Genomic DNA, 7854 nt, shown 5'->3' on the forward strand with positions numbered 1-7854 from the left:
AAAAAAAAAAATAGGCCATCAGTATTTTCGATTGATAGAATAAGACAACAAATCTGGCCTAACTACTACCCATGCCTAACCAAAGCTGTCAAGAGTCTGCTTTACAAAAAAAATGTTGCTTCCTTTGAAGCTTCCTTATTAATTCCTAATCTTACTTACAAAATAAACAAAGAGCTGTTAATAATAAAGCAGGAATTTGAAGGCAATCTAATTTTTAAAAATAGAGTCCTAAGAGAAAATGAAAAGATAAAAGCAGTCTCTTTTCCTACTCTTTTTTTCTCACTGCCCTCTTAAAGGTATCAGAAATTATTCTTCATTAAATTACACCCACATAAAGCCCTGTTTTAAAGAGACTCTCCATCACAGAATGACAATGAGGATCTTTCTATAGCATGTGACAAATGCTAGCATAATGTGCTGGTGAAGATTTTAGAGATCTATTGACTTATTTGTTAAATGAACCATTTCTTGATGAGATTTTTCTACTTGCTAGGTACATTTTCAAAGTTCTGTAGCAGTACATTTCTAAATATCCTAAGACAAAGACAATAAAGACGACAATGTTAATCTAATTTTGTGAATACTATATCTGCTCTAATTTAATTTCTAAATTGCTAGATTCAAAGAAAATGATAGACAGGAAAAACATTAATATCCTTTTGTGATTTTCTGATAAGAAAACTATAAACTGTGTACGATGTAGTTTTGAAGGAACTGAACGGTCAAGATAAAATAATATGGCTTATTTCCAGAGTGACTGATATACTAAGACCAAATTTTAAAGCCAAGGTCCAAGTTTATGTTCTGAGAAAAAGATTAGTATCAAGATTTAGCAATCCTTCTGAGGCAATAAAAACATTTTAGAACTAAATAGAGGTGGTGGCAGTTGCACAACATTGTAAATGTACTAATTGCCACTGAATCGCTTGCTATAAAATGGTTAATTTTATGTTATGTCAATTTTACCTCAATTAAAAATATACATATAAATAAAACAAAAAATTGGCAAGACAACTTTCACAGTTTTCAAGTCCTTTTAAGGTTCTTAGTCTTGATATTTTATGAGGAAAAAAACTTTTAAAAGAAAAATGTTGGATTTCTTATGTATAAACCCAATGGACAAATAATGTTAAAAGCTAATCTCCCAAAAGTATTTAATTTGATTGGTGTCCCGCAACCCCCTGATTCTTCATTTATTCTTCCAGGGACAAGAAGGACAGTCTTAGTCTGACTTCACACGTGTTGTTCATAATTCCAGAGAAAATCTCAGAAATTTCTGAGAAAAACTTTATAGATATTGCGGCTAAAAAGCAGAGAGATGAGCAGATAACTTTTAACTAGATCAGACTCAGATGGCTTGCATTTTTCAAAATAAATACAAAGTTATACCCTTGTTGGACCTTTCTTCGTGAATCTTTTTTTAAAAAATGTCAAGACTTCTTGTTAAACTTCGATTAAATCTACAATTTTTTACCCAGCCACACTATGGAACACAGGCAAGAATGAAGACATTTTCAGACATGCACAGTTGAAAAATATACTTTCCTTCTCGTTCACGCTTTCTAAGGAAGCTACTGGAGTACATGCTCCCCTAAACTGAGAAAGTAAACCTTAAAAGAGGAAGTTGTGATCCAGGAAACAATAGAATACATTACAGGAGAGAACTGAAGGGAGATCCCAGGATGGCAAGGGAGCAGTAGGCTTAAGACCAACTGGTCCAGATTGGAGCAGAGGATAGAAGAGCTCTAGAAGGAGTACCTGAATAAAAGGAAGAAAGGGAGGAGAAAATGAGGGAAGAAGAGAGGAAGAAAAAGAAGGAAAGAAGAAAGGCAAGGAAGCAGGAAGAGAGGAAAGGAGAAAGGGAGAAAGAAGGGACGGAGACGGAGGAAAAATTGATTGATGGAGTGAGGGAAGGAAATCTAATAGATTACCTGATGTGTTTAAATGTAATGAGGGATTTATAGTTCTCTCAGAGAATTTGGGGATGAATTGGTGATAATCATAGAAAATTAAACAAACAAAAAGAACACTATAATCATTAATGCCTGGGAAAATAAAAGTTCTAGTACAAAGGAAATTTAATCACAGTATAATATATGGCTTAGCTATGAATAATAATTACATAATCATAATAATGTAAACATCAAATATTGTTTTGACAAATACCATCGCCTAATTTAAAATGTAAACAGTCAAGAGATTAAATCTGAAACTAAAAATTCAAGAAACAGCGGTATAAGAATATTGTTTAGAAAGATGGAGTAAATACCAGAATAAACAACTTATAAGAGTTAAAGGTGGTTCTCATGTTGAGACGTGAGAACGGGGAGCATAGAACAGGGAATGCTGCTTTCACTATGAGTTTTGTTATACTACAATTGTTTGCTTTCAACAAGTGTTTGTATCATTAGATAAATAGTAAAGCTTGATTGAAAAACAAAATTTATAGATTTCTATAATACCAACTGTGGGGTTTGTATTTTAAAAATCAAACAAAAGTACTATGTTATATAAAACAATTATTTAAATGTGCTTAAATTAAAACATGTTTATGAGTAAATAGATATTTATTCACTTAAGTTAAAATCTTATTTGAGCATCCGATGGGACACAGTCTTAGAAAAAGTCATAAAATCTCAAAATTCATAATTTTAACAACCATTGTTAACTTTACTGTCTTAATCAGTAAGAATCTCATGTTACTAATGTCACCCAAGCCGAGAAGACCCCTTTATATGTTCTAAGCACTTATTATTATTATATAAGATATATAGCTATAACTTCCTAATTAAAAATGCCTCTGTTTTCGGGTAAAAAATATAACTCTTCATTTCAGAGCTCATCAGTAATAGAATGGCCCTAAGCCTTACTACATATTTACTTGAAAAATGAGCCAATAACACAAAAATAGGCAGCAGTTTGCAACAAGATATTTTTCTAACATACACACTAAATCCTCAAAAAAATATAAGCAAACCAAATCCAGCAACACATTAAAAAGATCATGCACCATGATCAAATGGGTTTTATTCCTGGCATGGAAGGTTGGTTCAATATCTACAAACTGATTAATGTGCTACACATAAACAAAAGATAAAAATCATAGGATCATATTAACAAATACAGAAAAAGCATTTGACAAAATCCAACATCCTTTTAATGAAAACTCTCAGTTCTTACCTGAATATAATGAAGGCCATATATGACAAACTTACAGCTAACATCATACTCAACAATGAAAAGCTAAAAGCATTTTCTTAAGATCAGTAATAATACAAGGGTGTCAAATTTTACCACTTCTATTCAACATAGAATTGGAAGTTCTAGCCACAATAATCATACAAGAAATAAAAAGCACCCAAATTGGAAAAGCAGTGAAACTGTTATTATTTGCAGATGACATGATACTATATGTAGAAAATGTTAGAGTCCACCAAAAAAAAAAAAAGTGTTAGAACTGATAAACGAATTCAATACAATAGCAGGATACAAAATGTCCATAGTACCCAAAAAAATCTGCAGATTCAATGCAAGCCCTATCAAAACACCAATGGCATTTTTCACAGTACTAGAAAATATAATGCTAAAATTTATATGAAACTACAAAAGACCCAAAAAGCCACAGCAATCTTGAGAAAGAACAACAAAGTTGGAGGAATTACACTACCTAATATCAAACTATACTACAAGGCTATAGTAAATAAAACAGCATGGTATCGGCATTCAAAAAAACACACAGATCAAGGGAACATAATAAAGAGCACAGAAATAAACCTAGGCCTATATGATAAATTACTCTATGACAAAGGAAGTGAGAATATACAATTGAGTAAAGACAATCTCTTCAATAAATGGTATTGGGAAAACTAGACAGATACATTTAAAAAAAAGAACTAGACCATTTTCTTAGACCATACGCAAGAATAAACTCAAAATGGATTAAAGACTTAAATGTAATACCCGAAACCATAAAACTCCTAGAAGAAAACATAGGCAGTAAACCTCGACATTGCTCTTGGTGATATTTTTTCAACATATCCCCTCGGGCAAAGGAGACAAAAGAAAAAATAAACAAATGAGACTGCATCAAACTAAAAAGTTTGCACAGCAAAAGAAACCATCAATAAAACAAAAAGACGACCTACCAAATGGATGAAGATATTCACCAATGATACATCTGATAAGGGGTTAATATCCAAAAATTTATAAATAACTCATACAACTTAACACCCAAGAAACAGACAATTCAATTTAAAAATGGACAGAGGACCTGAATAGACATTTTTCCAAAGAGGATATACAGATGGTCAATAGACATGAAAAAAAATGCTCAACATTACTAATCACCAGAGAAATGCAAATTAAAACCACAATGAGACATCACCTCACTCCTGTCGGCATGGCTATCATCAATAAATCAACAAACAAATGTTGGTGAAGATATGAAAAAAAGGGAACCCTTATGCACTGTTGGTGGGTTTGCAAATTGGTATAGCCCCTATGGAAAACAGTATGAAGGTTCCTCAAAAAATTAAAAATAGAACTACCTTATGACTCAGCAATTCCACTTCTGGGTATTTATTAATTCAAAAAGACATATGCATCCCTATGTACACTACAGCATTATCTACAATAGCCAAGATAAGGAACCAACCTAAGAGTCCATTGATAGATCGAATAAAGAAGATGTGTATATATGTACAGTGGAATATTATTTGGCCATTAAAAAGAATGAAATCTTACCATTTCATTACCAACATGGATGGACCTAGGGGATTTTATGCTAAGTGATATAAGTCAGACAGGGAAAGACAAATACCATAAGAACTCATTTATATGTGGAATCTAAAAAACAAAATAAACAAACAACCAAAACAGAAACAGACTCATAGATAAAGAGAACAAACTGATGGCTGCCAGATGGAAGGAGGGTTGTGGGGCTGAGTGGAAAAGGTAAAGGGATTAAGTAGTACAAATTGGCAGTTACAAAATAGTCATAGGGATGAAAAGTACAGCATAAGGCAGGGGTCCCCAACCCCCAGGCCATGGACCAGTAGTGGTCCATGGCCTGTTAGGAACTGGGCCGCACAGCAGGAGGTGAGCAGCGGGCAGCAAGCGAAGCTTCATCTGTATTTGCAGCCGCTCTCCAGAACTAGCATCACCGCCTCAGTTCCACGCCAGATAATCAGGCATTAGATTCTCATAGGAGCACCAATCTCTGGTGCCAAAAAGGTTGGGGACTGCTGGTATAAGGAATATAGTTAATGATATTATAATAACTATGTAGGGTGCCCAGTGAGTACTAGGCGTATTGGGGGGATCTTTTTGTAAGTTATATAAATGTCTGACTACTATGCTATACACCCGAAATGAATATAACATTGAATGTCGACTATATTTGAAAAATAAAAATAAACCACTTGGAAACCTCTCTACCACCAATTCCATTGGGAGAGCCAGTCCAGAGAGTTTTATAGGGCATGAACTCAATTCTTATAAATAAGCTGGGATAAGATCTCATTCTTAATAATTTATTCTTCCCTTTGATATTTAATTAGACTTAAAAGTAGATTAAGATGTCTGATAAGTCCAGATTTCTGCTGTTCCAAAGTCAGCGGGTATTACTTCAGAAAACTCAAGGTTGACTGTCACACTGGCATCACTCTCTTTTAGAAGAGAAGATTCCATCCTTCCTGTTTCTATTTCTTAATTCTTAATTAATCATGGCATTAAAGGACCAATTATATAGGGAAAGTCAATAAATAAGTTGCTTTAGTGCTAACTAGGTCTTCTTCAAACATATATTTATAAGTAATAAAATAACTAATAAGCGACCCACAATAAATCAGTTAGGCTTCAAAAACACAGTCATTTTCAATGCAGCAATTCCATAATTATTTCCATCACTTATTATGATGCCTGTAAGTTACCAACTAAATCTCCATGAGTGTTTTGTTGCCAATAACTAATTTTCTTGGCCAACCTGAACTAATCCTCTTCTTATATGTTGTCCAAAGTATACAGCTAGAGTTATTCCCCAATTAATATAAAGTTAAATTCAAGAATCCTGAATGGTAACTAAGTCTCTAAAACTCTGCAGTTGATGCCAACTCTATTCCTTTCAAATAAAATACAAAAGCACACAGAACAGCTAAGTTAAAATTTCCCAACTCTGACCACAACTTATTGGTTACTATGTGTGTGTTGTGTGGCTATTCATAAAAATACAATTGTGTAATGGAAAGAACAGGGATTTTGAGAAGATCTTACTGGCATAGCTTGAGTCAGTGTGGTAGGCAGTATTCTAAGATAGCTCCCAAGATCCCTGCCCACTCTGTACACACCTATATAACCTCCCTCACTTGAGCAGGAATTGTGAATATAATGAAATAGTGAAGTCTGTTATTACAATACAGTCATTAATGAGAGGGATACATTCTGAGAAATGTGTCATTAGGCAATTTTGTCATTGTGCGTACATCATAGAGTGCACTTACACAAACTAGACAATATAGCCTACTACATACCTAGGCTACGTGGTATAGCCTAGTGCTGCTAGACTACAAACCTGTACAGCATGTTACTGTACTAAATACTATAGACTATTGAAATGCATTGTGCTATCATGTTACACTGGCTATGATGTCATTATGTGATAGAAATTTTTCAGCTCCATTACAATGTTATGGAACCACTACTGTATATGCAGTCATCATTGGCCGAAAGGCATTATGCAGCACATGACCGTATATTATATTAAACTCCATTGTAGTAGACTAGAGAGCAACTCTCCTGCTGGCCTTGAAGAAGCCAAATACCATGCAGAGAGATTTCGCATGGCAAAGTTCAGTGGGCAACCACTGGGAGCTGAGAATGGTCCTCCAATGACACCAACAAGTCCTACAACCACAGGAGCTGAATTCTGCCAAAACTAGTGATCTTAGAAGAGAACCCCAGGTTGGGATCTGATGAGACCCTAGGTAGAGGACTCAGTCAACCTAGGATTATACTCACAACCATACTACTGACTCAGAGAAAGTATGAGATAATAAATTCATGTTGTTTTAAGCCACTAAGTTTGTAGTAATTTGTTATGCAGCAAAAGAAAACCAGTATAAGTCATATGCCCAACCCTTAGCCAGAGGAGGTTGGGATACCTTAACAGTAGAAGTAAGGCTGCATCCAATAAGGGAGAGTTGGTCCTCCTGAAGTGTAATTTGAGAATCATCATAAGTTGAGAGGATAGATTTTAGAATAAAGAACAAAAATTACCTACCACAATATATTCAGTATCGGACATCTCACAGGCCTTCAACATTTAATTCACAACTCTCCCCTACCATTGGCTCTATCTACGGCCACATCATACACACTTCTTCATCTACATGTCACTGAGCCAGAGACTAACAAGGAATACATGAAGGCAAAAAAACTACTAATAACACTGGGCTAATATAACAAAATATAGTAGTCTTCAATCCACCCCTAATTAGCTACATAACACTAGGCAAGCCACTCATAGGCCACACTTGCCTGTCTGTAAATAAAGGGATTAAACTAGTTTTAATGTTTCTTCCAGCATTAAAATTCTATTTTTTTATAAAAAAATCAAAAGCCCCCCAAAATAATTCAAAATAAATTCTGATTTGCTATAAAAGAACAAAGAAACACCATGCTCCATCTCTCTCAGTATTCCATCCCTGCAAGTGGCATCAAGAAAGGTTTTTAGAAAAAGCCACAAGACATTTGCTTTCTGTTACGGCGCGAATGATTCTGAGACCCACGGAGCCAACTGAGATTAATTATGAGCCTTTATTAGCCAGCCGGCGACTGACTCTCTACCACCCAGGGCTA

General features: G+C 34.6%; 1 protein-coding gene and 1 pseudogene across 1 annotated transcript in view; one reads left to right on the plus strand and one right to left on the minus strand.

Annotated features, from left to right (window-relative positions):
- CTNNA3 (catenin alpha 3) overlaps positions 1-7854 on the minus strand; it is a 1489877-nt gene that overhangs the window by 1478837 nt on the left and 3186 nt on the right. The window lies entirely within an intron of this gene.
- Positions 6732-7854, plus strand: part of LOC105301708 — a 2996-nt pseudogene continuing 1873 nt past the window's right edge.

The sequence above is a fragment of the Pteropus vampyrus genome, unplaced genomic scaffold (genome assembly GCF_000151845.1).
Source record: "Pteropus vampyrus isolate Shadow unplaced genomic scaffold, Pvam_2.0 Scaffold249, whole genome shotgun sequence".
In the NCBI taxonomy this organism is placed as follows: Eukaryota; Metazoa; Chordata; class Mammalia; order Chiroptera; family Pteropodidae; genus Pteropus; species Pteropus vampyrus.